Source organism: Zalophus californianus, chromosome 10 (assembly GCF_009762305.2).
Source record: "Zalophus californianus isolate mZalCal1 chromosome 10, mZalCal1.pri.v2, whole genome shotgun sequence".
Classification (NCBI taxonomy): domain Eukaryota; kingdom Metazoa; phylum Chordata; class Mammalia; order Carnivora; family Otariidae; genus Zalophus; species Zalophus californianus.
The window spans coordinates 64,819,742-64,833,841 of NC_045604.1; positions in this window are offsets into that span (position 1 = coordinate 64,819,742).

A 14,100-nucleotide genomic window follows, 5' to 3' on the forward strand; every position below is an offset into this window, starting at 1 on the left:
TACATACATGCTGGAATATTATTCAGCCTTCGAAAGGAATGAAATTCTGACACCTGCTCCAACATGGTGGAAACTCGAGGATACATTATATTGAGTGAAATAAGCCACACACAAAAGGACAAATATTGTATGATTCCACTTATATGAGGTACATAGGGTAATCAAATTTATAGAGATAAAGTAGAATGGTGGTTTCTGGGTGCCAAGGGGAGACAGGAATGGAGGGTTGTTGATTAATGGGTATGGGTTTCAGTTTCATAAATAAGATGGAGAGAGTTCTGGAGATTGGTTGCCCAACAACGGTGAATATACTCAATGCCATGGAAGTGTACGTTTAAAATTGTTAAAATGGTAAATTGTATGTTAGGTATGTTTTATCACAATTTCTTTTTTGGACACAACCCAGAATATGTGAAATCTGGGAATGTGCTGGAACAATCGATGCATCCAGGTGGTTACCTTGTAACTGCTACAGGTAAGACAGGGCGCCCTGGGGAGATGCAGGCAGAGGCAGAGAAGAGGGGGGTGTCTGCCTCTGCCCCTGGCAGGGCAGATGGTGGCAACTTGCTCACCTTCAGCCTGATGCCTCTGCCTACGGGGGAGGCCAGCACTAGCACCTTCGTCTAGCCATTGGCTCTTTTGGAAATTTCAGCCAAATCCACTATGTTGTAGCCTTATTTTACAGCATGTGTTTTTGTTGTTTCTTCTTTTCCTGGTGACTCTCTTGATGCTGAATTTAGGCAGGCAGAGTGAGATGGCCTGAACAGGGGCCCCTCTATCCATGGCCTTCACTCTCACATGTATCCTCCCTCCTCTCTCCCCCCAGTTACAAAGCACAGGTAGCAACATTCCTTAATGCATTCAATAGCAGAGATCAGAGCCAATATTACTGATGGTAATGGAACTTATGGGCCACTGCACACAAGGCGCTCTTCAATGATCCTACTATGAAAAAAAAAGATTCCTATGATTTATCTGGTTACCTGGAAAGGCCAGACACAGTCTCATCATGATGTTCTTAATAAATGCAAGAGTACTTTTAATGAAGCAAGATCTTCTGGACAGGAGATTAAGTCAATATTCTTCATCACATTGTTGAAGCCATGTTATACTTTGGCACTGACTCACTCCACTATGCCAATTTCAAAAAAGGCTGTGAAAAATCAAAAAGCTGAGTAGAACTTTTGACCGCTTCAGGGACTATGGGGTAAAAACTGTAGTCTAGGCCTAAACAAGGGCCTGATATCCCCTCATTTTTAGACCACAAAGGATTATACTCTAAGAGAGAGGATGAACTGGGATAGACTGAAACTCAACTGCAAATCATCTCAATTCTTGAAATTCAATTAAGGTGATGCAAAATTGCTAGTTTTGCCTAGTCAAGGTAACATTTTCCTGTATATTATTTCTATAACTTTTTATATATCACAAGTATATGCAATATTATATTAAGTTTTTTAAAAATTGGGCATACAAAGATAAAAACAGCATGAAGGAAAACCAAAAGAAACAACACATACTTCAGCTACAGCAGCCCAGATAATGGCATGATCAGATACAGACTTTCAAATAGATATGCTTAATATATTCAGTAAGAAGAAAGACAAAATTGAGAGTTTTTTGTAGAAACTGGGCTATTAAAAAAAGAAATCTCTATACATAAAAAATAAAGTAGCTGAAATTAAGAACTAAGTGAAATTAAGAACTAACAGCAAATTAGACTCAGCTGAAAAAGAATCAATAAACCAGAAGGAAATTCAGGAGAAAATATCCCATATGAAGTGAAGGAGTCAAAAAATGGAAAATAGAAGAGAGGGAGCAGACAAGGGGGTACAGAAAGAAGGTCTAACACACATGGAATTGGAGTCTCTGAAGAAGCAAAAGAATGGGTCAGGAGCAGTATTCAAATAGATATTTGCTAAGAATCTTCCATGACATTGAAAAACATCAAACCACCACTCGTTCAAGGAGACCTACAAACCCCAATTAGGATAAATGAAAGGAAATCCCAAGTCAGGCACATCATAGTAAACCTGCTGAAAGGGGAAAGGAAAAGAGCTACATGGGGAAATAAAACTGATGTCGTCGAAGGAGCAACAATAGAATAATATATGACTTCTCTACAGAAACTATGGTACTTGAAGGCAATAGAATGAAATCCTCAAAGTGCTAAACGATAGCATTTGCCAATCTAGAATTCCAATAAAAATATACTTCAGCGGTGAAGGGGAAATGAAGCCATTTTCAGACAAATAACAACTGAGGGAATTCATTATTAACAGATCTCTCATTAAGAAAAGACTAAATGGCATTCTTGAGGCAGAATGAAAGTAACACTAGATGGAAGTTCAGAAATGCAGGGAGAAACAAGCAACAAAAAGGTAAACATGTGGGCAAATCTAAATGAATGTTGATTCTATAAAACAACAATCTCATAGGATTTAAACTATATATAAGACAAAGACGCGGCAAAGATAGCATGCAAATCAGGAGAGATGGAATGAAGTTAAGAAATGCTAACATTTTTGCGTTGTTGGGGAGGAGCATGAAATACTGAGAAACGTTAGACTTTCATAAGTCAAAGATGAAGGCTGTAATTTTTGCCTCCATTAAAAAACAGTATAAGGGTGTCACCTCCAGTTAATGGAGAGAATAAAAAATGTAAAAATTCTAAGAGAATAGGGGCACCTGGGTGACACAGTCAGTTAAGCAACCGACTCTTGGTTTAGGCTCATGTCATGATCTCAGGGTCATGAGATCAAGCCCCGTGTCAGGCTCCACACTCAGCGTGGAGTCTGCTTGGGATTCTTTCTCTCCCTCTGCCCCACCCCCTTGAGTGCTCTATTTCCCTCTCTCCAAAAAAAAAGTCTAAAAGGAGGCAAGAAAGGAACATAGATCAATTGGTATAAATAGAAAGCAATAACAAAAAAGGTAAATTTAAACCCCAATAAATCAGTAATTATATTATAATTAATAGTTATTAATTACAATAATTAAAATTAATAATTATAAATTATTAAATTACTTTTATAAATTATTTTATTTTAAATTAATTATTATAATTAATATAATTTAGATTTCCTCTTTTGCCTGTTTAGATTTTCTACCATTTGAGTTACTTGCCTTTCATCATTAATATGTATAAATTAGTTCATTAAACATTCTGGATACTAGTCTTTAGTAACTTTGTGGCTTCCATTTACATGTTTGAAGTATGCCTTCTCATCAGTTCTTTTTTTTTAAGATTTTATTTATTTATTTGCCAAAAATGAAGAGAGAGGGAGCACAAGCAGTAGGGCAGTGGCCGGCAGAGGGAGAAGCAGACTCCCCAGTGAGCAGGGAGCCCATTGTGGGACTCAATTCCAGGACCCTGGGATCATGAGCCAAAGGCAGATGCTTAGCCAACAGAACCACCCAGACGTCCCTCTCATCAATTCTTCTATAAAGAATCATATACTGGTCACTGATTCAAAGTACAAAAACAGCCATAGGGACAGGACCCAACTTCCAGCACTTGTTTCTAAGCTGGTGTTTTAACTGAAGGTGTATTAGACCATAGCACTAGTCTGTTAGCTCAGTTAATTCTAAATGGGGGGTACCTAAGACTGTTGCATTCCATGCACTTGAGCACACTCACATATTTCTTTTGCTGCAAATTGCATTCTTTAGTTAGTCCCTTAGTTGTAGGGGTACTAGGAAAGTAAATAAGGCATTCTGCAAATACATGGACAGTGGTTCTGACAGAGATATCATAGAGAAGGAAAACTGATCATACAAATACACGCACATGTATTTTACACATATACATGTAAATATATATTTACATAAATGTAAGTTATAGAATATATGTGTACACATACAATATATATATATATGTTTAGAATATATAGAATATATATGTATATGTGTACACATACAATAGAATATATAGAATATATATGTTTCCAGTAAGAACAAATCATTTTCCCTTCCATGATGAAATGTGTCCAATATAATCAACCTCAATCTGTCTCCAGATGACAGCTGGTCTAAGAAAGTGTGGACTTTTGGGTTCTCTGAGTATCCTGCAGTAGTAGCAGCTTAGATCACCTTTAATGAGGGGCATTCTAGCTTTTTTTTTTTTAAGAGAGAGAGAGCATGAGCGGGGAGGTGTAGAGGGAGAAGGAGAGAGAATATTAAGGCTCCATGCTCAGTGTGAACCCCGATGTGGGGCTTGATCTCATGACCCTGAGATCATGACCTGAGCCAAAATCGGGAGTCGGATGCTTAACTGACTGAGCCACCCAGGCGCCCCAAAGAGGAATTCTATCTTATTCAGTTCATAAATAGTCTCTGTTCCTGTCTACATGGAAGCATAAATTTATTGATCACATGCCAGGGTGGCTGGGAAGAGATACTGAGCTTCCAAATAGATCAATTTACTGAGAACTACCTTTGCTATACGTGTCTTTTAAAGAGCTATTAAGTGGAACAGAGATATCTTCATATTCTGCCCATTTCAAGAGGTATATCCACATATCTCTTCCCTATAAAACTCTTTGTTTACCGACCTTCTTATTTAATATTTCTTATCAAGCACCCGATCACATGGTCTAACCAGTAGCCACATCCAGGTATTAATATAGCTCTGTACCCCAAGTTATTTTTTCATCCAGATAAGGTGGAAAACTGCATGTTGTTCTTGAAGTTCTGCCCATTGGGAGGATTTACTTTCATTGTCTTTCAGGAACACTCTTTTTTCTTTTTTTAAAGTAGGCTTCACACTCAGTGTGGAGCCCAATGCAGGGCTTGAACTCACCCTGAGATCAAGACCTGAGTGAGATCAAGAGTCAGATGCTTAACCGACTGAGCCACCCAGGTGCCCATTGGAACACACTTGATGCCGTAATAGTGCATTAGTCCACTTCTGGTTAAGGCAAGCATATCAAAGAACAATCTATAAACCAGGCCCATTTTTTTCTTCCTCGGCCAACTGATCATAAAGAATCTCTGAGGCCAAAGGTGTGAACTAATGAAGGCAGTAGTGTAACAAGAATCAGTGTCATGAAAAGCAGAGCCACCTGCTTATGCAGCTTACTTATACCTTCATGACATTCTTGAACCTGATCCCTGTATATACCATTCCTGCTTGGTGATGGATTGAATTTTCATGCCACAAACTTGAAGTCTTGATGAATCAGGTAACACCCAGTTCATGTTGGGCAAGCCAGGTGCTAATTAGCCCAAGAAAAATTATCTGAAGAGGAAGTGGCTTTGCTCTTAAACTCTAGGGATCTTCACTGAGATTTTCCTATTGGTGAATGGCAGATGTTCTAGGCAGTATCTCTATTTTTTATAGAGAGTTCCAATACCCAAGTGCAGAGCAGCTTGAACTGCAGCCTGGCCTGCTCCAGAGCCTTCCCTGCCCAAACTAAAACATACAGCCTTACAGGTTACTTGGTAAATGGATCCAAGTGGTACAGTCAAATACAGCATCTACTACATCAAAATCCAAAGACGTTTCCCAAGTCCTACACCATTCTCTTCATGGTAGGGTCCATAATGTTCAACAACTCATCTTTCACTTTGAAGAGAATAACAAAATTATCTACACTAGTATGTTAGAAACTTGACTTTTGTGCCGAGGTCCTCAATTTCAAGGAGGGCTTATCTCCCACTCTCTGGCAGGTATGGACTTAATAAATCAGTGAAGGTACTTTTTCCATTTACTGTTCACTAAGTTAACTTAGCATGATGTCATCAATGTAGTGGACCAATGGGATGCTCCAAGGGATGCCAGAATAATCAAGATCAGCAAAGGCTAGATTTTGACACAGCCCAGAAGCCAAATGGCAAAGGGGTCTGGCTGGTTCTACCAAATGAAAGCCAACTGCTCTGGTGGTCCATGTGAATTGATATTAAAAACAAGGGTCAGAAGTCAAAATATTCTGATCACCACATTGTCCATGCTGTGCACTCTACGTGTTGTTCCCATCTTGTCTCTGGAGGGTAACCTCTGTTATCTTGTCATTCCCAGTCAAACTGGAGAACCTGTTTCAATACTAGCACCTCTCCCCATTATCGCTGGGTCTGAAGAGTCCAGTCACCACAGTTGTTTCAAGGATGTTGACGCTTCTAACACGACAGCATTTTTCAATGCATTAGTAAAGGGGGTGTTCTCTGAGAGATACTACAGAGATTGGGGGGTCGTGGGAATGTGGCAGCAGGTGATAAGGCATGCATTCCAACATTTTGATCTCTTTAACTCTTTGGATTCTTTCCTCTTCATCATATCTGGGAAGATCTGACATCCCAACCTCACTGAGTGAGCCAACTGAATCTAGTTTTCGGTCAACCAAGTAAGCAAATGGTTAGAGCATCTCTCAGGTTGAAACATTAAATCCACAATCTCTTACTTATCTCTGTGCACCCATATTAATAACTGCAGCCTTATCCAGAATTCTATTTTGTTCTATTCTAGTCCTTGCTCTAATATCTTTAGACTCATTTCCTACACGCATTCCTCAGGATATATAAGCTTCCCGAGGTCGTCCCCATATGGTGTTTGAGATCTGATTCTAGTTAAGGATCTGGAGGTAATGAAGGGTGGTAGGGGTTTCTCATTTGAAAGAAATCATTGTTTTGTTTCTTCCCTTTTGATTCTTAAATCTTTAATGTCTTTTCCTTGCCTTATTACATGGACTAGGACCTACCATAGAATGCTGAGAAAAGTCTTGATATCAAAGGCAAACCTTCTTTAAAATATATTTGACATATAACATTGTGTAAGTTTAAGCTATACAACAGGTGGATTTGATAATTTATAATTGCCATTGTAGCATTTAGCACTCTTATCACATCACGTAATTATCACTTACTTATTTTTTGTGGTGGTAATAACTAAGATCTAGTTTCTTCGCAAGTTTGATGATGAAAACATTGTTTTCTATGTTCATTATGCTGTGCCTTATATATTCAGAACTTATTTTCTACCAGGAAAGGCAAACTTTAAGCATCCCCTATTAAGTATGATGCTTGTTATACATAGGTTTTTGTGGGTATACTTCACCTTTTAGAAAGTTTCCTTATTCTCAGGTTGCTGGGCTTTCTTTTTAATCATGAAAAGATGCTGAACTTTATCAAGTGCTTTTTCTACACATACTAAGGTGTTCACATGCAATATCTCTCTAATGTGTGAATTACTGGATGTTTTATATGTTGCTAACATTGGCTTAGCAACATACTATGCATTCCTAACTCCTGTTTGCAATTATTCTTTAGGAATCTTACACCGAAATTGGTTTGCACTTTTCCATTCTGTACTGTCAGATTTTGGTTATTATGGTAAAATGAATAAATTAGTTGGGAAGAATTCCTTATTATTCTGTTCCCTGGGGAAAAAATTGTAAAGAATTGAATTTTTCCTTCCTTAACTGTTTTGATAGACTGTACTAGTGAAACTAAACCAGCTTGTCATTTTCTTTGTGGAAGAGTATTAAATAGTATAAATTCTACATTGTTTTCCATGAATGGTTTTATGATTCTTCAGATTTGTAAAAAATTTTCTTGAGTCAATTTTGGTGATAAATTATATATTTTTAAAGGAATTTTCTCTGGCATGAAGTTGTTAATATTCTCTTACATTTCTTTAATGCTAAGGCATCTGGAGTGATGTTCCCCTTCATTCCTGACACTAGATGTATGTATCTTCTTTTTTTCCCATTAATTTTGCCAGAGGTCTGTCAGTTTTATTGGTCTTCAGAAAACCCACTTTGGTTTTGTGGTTATTGCTGTTGATCCACTCCATTTTGAGCTTGCTTTGTATTTCCCCAAGTTCTGCTCTGATGTTTATCATTTCCCTTCTCGTAGGGCATATTTGCTGAGCTTTTTCCAACCTCTTGAGATAGGTTCTAATTTGAGATAGCTAATTCTGTATTTATACAAGGACCTCAGGACATTTCTAGCCTCTATATTTATGACTATATCTGATTAATTATTACTGATCCTACAATTTTTATCATTCAGTTAGAATATGTTCATATTTCCATTGTAATTTCTTTTCTGACTCATGAGTTGATATCTCATGATTGTTGATATTTCTATTTGTCTTAATAATTCTGTTCATTTTGGTTTTAGATATGCTAATGTAATATTATTACAAGCCTACAAATTTTAGAATTGTATCTTCCTGGTAGATTGAACTATTTACCATGATTAATATCTCTATTTCTAATTATATCATTTGTCTTAAAGTATATATATATTATATATTACATATATATATTTTTTAAAGATTTTATTTATTCATTTGACAGAGAGAGAGAGGGCACAAGCAGGCAGAGCAGCAGGCAGAGGGAGAGGGAGAAGCAGGTTCCCAGCTGAGCAGGGAGCCTGAAGTGGTGCTCGATCCCAGGACCCTGGGATCATGATCTTAACCAACTGAGCCACCCAGGGGCCCCACATATTATATTATTATTAGTAGCCACACCATTTTTCTTTGGTCAGTATTTGCATATTATGCTTTTCTTTTACTTTAAACATTCTGTATCCTTATGTTTTAGATGTATCTTATTAACAGTGTATAGTTGGGTTTTTTAAATCCAGTCTGATATTATTTTACTGGAGGTATCTTCTCTGTTTATACTTACTTTTCTTTTCTTTTTTAAGATTTACTTACTTATTTGAGAGGGAGAGGGCATGAATGAGTGGAGAGGCAGAGAGAGAGAGAAAATCAGCAGACACCCCTCTGAGCACAGAGCCAGACATGGGGCTCAATCTCATGACCCTGAGATCATGGTGTGAGCTGAAATCAAGAGTCAGATACTTAACCAACTGAGCCACCCAGGCACCCCTATATTTACTTTTCTTAATAAAATGAATTTAGTGTAATTACTGACATATTTTTATTTAAATCTAATACTTTGTGCTTAAAAATTCCCTCTCTTATTTTTTAAGTTTTGCTCTCTCCTCCTCCCTTTCCTCCCTTGCTCTACTTTTTTGATGAGGAGATGTCTGAGTACTTTTAAAATCACTCCCCTTTTCTCTTCTAAGAGTTTGTAAGTTATACACTCTCTTTTAGTGGTTATCCCAGAAATAAAACATTCATAATTAAATTATCAAAGTCTAAAGTTAATCAAAATCTTTACCCTCAATTTGGACAATGCAAGGACCTTAGAACATCTCAACTTTATTTACTCCTTCCTTATTTACGTACTGTTCTCATAATCTAGTTTATGTCTTATTTTTAACCTTAGCAGATGTATTATTACTGTTTTATAAAGATAAACTTTATGTATACTTGTCCAAATATTCACCATTTTCTTTCTTTTCCATTTCTTCTTGCAACTCCAACCTTCTAATTATGATTACTTTCCTTCTGTATGATGAATCTCTGTTAGCATTTTTTTCAGTCAGGTCTCAATAATAAGCCCTCTTGGTTTTTGTTTTTAAATGTCTTCATTCCACCTTCATTATTGAAACATCCCTTTGTAGATATAACAGTTTAGGGTAACAGTTACCTTCTTTCACCAACTGAAAACACGATTCCATTGTGTCTGATTTCTAGTGTGCTGATGAGAAGTCACCTGTTTTTCTACTCACATTCTTTTGGAGGTAATTTGTCCTTTTACTCCGGTTGCTTTTAAGATTTTCTCTTTTTCTGTAGTTTTATTTAAATTCACAATGTTCTATTTGTTGTTAATTTCTTTTTACTTATCATGCTTGGGATTCACTGGACCTTTAAATCTGTGAATTAGTGCTTTTCTTGGTTTTGGAAAATTTTCAACCCTTGTCTGCTCAAATCTCTACAAATTCTCTCTCTTCTATCCAATGGGTCTTAGATGAAATGGACAGTAGACTTTCCTACTGTTTCTTCCTCATTGCTTATTTACTAGATTTTCTATATTTTTCTCTCTCTGTGCTGCATTATGGGTAATTTCTTCTGACTGATCTGCCAGTCCACTAACTTTGTCTTCTTGATGAAAAGGCTGCTGTGAAAGGTCTCCACTGTAGCTTTCATTTCAGTTCCTGTACTTTTCATCTCTAGCATCTTGTCAAATACGTCACTTTTTATAATTCCTTATTCTTTGTAGTTTAAAAAGTCTGTCATTCATTTATTAAAGTAGTGAACTTAATTGTTTTAAAATATGGATATGGTATTTCCAGTATTTAGAACATAGGTTTGTTGCTGTTGCTTGTTGTTTATCTGGAACTCATGTTGTTTTTGTTCTTGAGTTACTGATTACCATTGGCTGGTCATTCACTGACCTTCAAAAATGATTTGTAGGCTTTCCTAGAGACCTAGGATGAATATCTCCTTCTCTAGTGAGGTTTCTTCATTTGTTTCTGCCATAGATTTGAAGGAATTACCAGCTGAGAACCACCTCAAGTCAGTTCACAACTAGATGCTCCTTAGTCAGCCCAGGCTTTAACTACTTGGATTGCAAATTCATATAAATGCTGGTCTTATACAAATGGCCAACAGACACATGAAAATATGCTCCAAATCACTTGGCATCAGGGAAATACAATTCAAAACCACAATGTGATACCACCTCACACCAGTCAGAATGGCTAAAATTAACAACTCAGGAAACAACAGATGTTGGTGAGGATTCAGAGAAAGGGGAACTCTCTTACACTGTTGGGAATGCAAGCTGGTGCAGCTACTCTGGAAAACAGTATGGGGGTTCCTCAAAAAGTTAAAAATGGAACTACCCTACGACCCAGCAATTGCACTACTAGACATTTATCCAAAGGATACAAACATAGTGATTCAAAGGGGCACATGCACCCCAATGTTTATAGCAGCAATGTCCACACTAGCCAAACTATGGAAAGAGCCCAGGTGTCCATCGACAGATGAATGGATAAGAAGATGTGATATATATATGCAATGGAATATTACTCAGCCATCAAAAAGAATTGAAATAGTGCCATTTGCAATGATGTGGGTGGAACTAACGTGTATTATGCTAAATGAAATAAGTCAGTCAGAGAAAGACAAAGCCCATACGATTTCACTCATATGTGAAATTTAAGAAACAAAACATGAACATAGGGAAAGGGAAGGAAAAATAAAATAAGATAAAAACAGAAGGGGAGGCAAACCATAAAATCATAAAAGACTCTTACATATAGGGAACAAACTGAGGGTTGCTGGAGGGGAGGTACAGGGAGGGTGTATTTGGGTGATGGGCATTAAGGAGGGCACTTGATGTAATGAGCACTGGGTGTTATATGCAACTGACAAATCACTGAACTCTACCTCTGAAACTAAAATACACTATATGTTAACTAAATTGAATTTAAAGAAAAAATTTTTAAAAACTCCATGGGGAAAAAATAATGTAATAACATCATATACTGACAGATGGTGACTACACTTACTGTGGTGAGCACAGTGTAATGTATAGAATTGTTGAATCAGTATGTTGTACACCTGAAAGTAATATAATATTGTGTGTCATCTACACTTCAACTAAAAAAGAAAAAAAAAAAAAGACTTGAGGGAAACATGCCAGACTGCATATAGGATAGATCTCTGCACATTTGAGGGAAATGTAATTTTTACTTTCTGCTTTGTGATAGTATTTTTCCAGTTTTCTCCAAGGAGAATGTTTTTGTTTTCAGGAAGAAAAGTATTTTAGTTAGTTTATCTAATTTAGTGGTGAGGAACACTTTTAAGTTTTGTTGTTTGGAAACTCTTTCTCTCTCTTTAACTCTGAACAATAAACTTAACAGGCATTCTTGGTGGTAGGTTTTTTCCTTTGAGTACTTTGAATATATCATGCCACTCTCTTCTGGCCTGCCAAATTTCTGCTGAAAAATCAGTGGATAGCCTTATGGGGTGTCCCATGTTTGTAACTAGTTGCTTCTCTCTTGCTGCTCTTAAATTTCTCTTTTTATCTTTCATCTTTGACATTTTAATTATTATATATCTTGATGAGGACTTCCTTGGGTTCATCTTGCTCAGAACTCTGTTTCCTGAACCCGGATGTCTGCTTCCTTCCCAAAGTTCAGGAGGTTTTCAGGTATTATTTCTTCAGTTGTGTTTTCTGCCCCTTTCTTTCTCTCTTCTCCTTCTGGAGCCTTTATAATGTGAATGTTGGTATATTTGATGTTGATCATCTCAATAGACACAGAAAAAGCATTTAACAAAATTTAACATCCATTTACGATAAAAACTCTCAACAAAGTGGATTTAGAGGGAATAACCTCAACATAAAAAGACCATATATGATAAACATGCAGCTAACATTATATTCAATGGTGAAAAACTGAGAGCTTTTCCTCTAAGATTAGGAACAAGACAAGGATATCCATTCTTACCACTTTTATTCAACATAGTACTGGAAGTCACAGCCACAGCAATCAGACAAGAAAAAGAAATAAAAGTATCCAAAATGGTAAGAAAGAAGTAAAACTGTCACTGTTTACAAATGACATACTATACATAGAAAACCTTAAAGACTCCACCAAGAAATTATTAGAATAAATGAATTCAATAAAGTTGTGGGTTACAAAATTAATATACAGAAATTTGTTGTTTCTATATACTAACAAAAAAGTAGCAGAGACAATAAGAAAAAAATCCATTTATAATTGCACCCCATAGACTATTTAGTAATAAACTTAACCAAGGAAGTGAAAGGCCTGTACTCTGAAAACTAAAAACACGGATGAAAGCAGTTGAAGACAACACAAATGGAGAGATAACACCATGCTCATGGATTGGAATTAATATTGTTAAAATGTTCCATACTACCCAATCTTCACATTCAATGAAATCCCTATCAAAACACCAATAGTGTTTTTCACAGAACTAGAACAAATAATTCTAAAATGTGTATATGAAACCACAGAAGACCCCAAATAGCCAAAGCAATCTTGAGAAAGAACAACAAACCTGGAGGTCTCATAATCCCAGATTTCAAGATATACTACAAATCTATAGTAATCAAAACAGTATGGTGCTGGCACAAACACAGACACATAGATTAATGGAACAGAATAGAGAGCCCAGAAATGATGCTTGTATGGTCAATTAATATACCACAAAGGAGGCAAAAATATTCAATGGGGAAAAGACAGTCTCTTCAACAAATGGTTCTGGGAAAACTGGACAGTACATGTAAAGAATGAAACTGGACCACCTTTTCACACCACACACAAAAAAAGCTCAAAATGGATTGAAGACCTAAATGTGAGACTTGAAACCATAAAACTCCTAGAAGAAAACATGGGCATTAATCTCTTTGACATCAACCTTGGCAATATTTTTTTATAGGTCTCCTCAGACAAAGGAAACAAAAGCAAAAATAAACTACTGGGACTATAGCAAACTAAAAAGCTTTTGCACAATAAAGGAAACCATTAGCAAGACAAAAAAAAAGGACCTAATGAATAGGAGATGTTTGCAAATGATATATCTGGTAAGGAGTTAACATCCAAACCTTATAAAGAACTTATGCAACTCAACACCTAACAAATAAATAATCGATTCAAAAATAGGTAGAGGACTTGAAACAACATTTTCTCCCAAGAAGACATCCAGATAGCCAATAGACATATGAAAAGACACTCAATATCACTCATCATCGGGGAAATGCAAATCAAAGCCACAATGAGATGTTACCTCAAACCTGTCAGAATGGCTATTATCAAAAAGGGAAGAAATAACAAGATAACAATCCAAGGATGTGGGTAAGAGGGAACCCTTGTGCACTCCTGATGGGATAGTAAATTGGTACAACCACTGCGGAAAACAGTATAGAATTTCCTCAAAAAATTAAAAATAGAAATATCATATGATCAGCACTTTTACTACTGGGTAATTACCCAAAGAAAATGAACACAATAATTTGAAAAGATATAGGCATCCCTATGTTTATTGCAGCATTGTTTACAATAGCTAAGATATGGAAGCAATCTAGGTATTCAATGATAGATGAATGGATAAAGATGTGATATATATAATAAAATAGTACTCAGCCATGAAAAAGAATGAGATCTTGCTCTTTGCAAAAACATGGATGGACCTAGAGGTTTTTATCGTAAGTGAAATAATTCAAACAAAAAACCCCAAATAACCATATGATTTCACTTATATATGGAATCTAA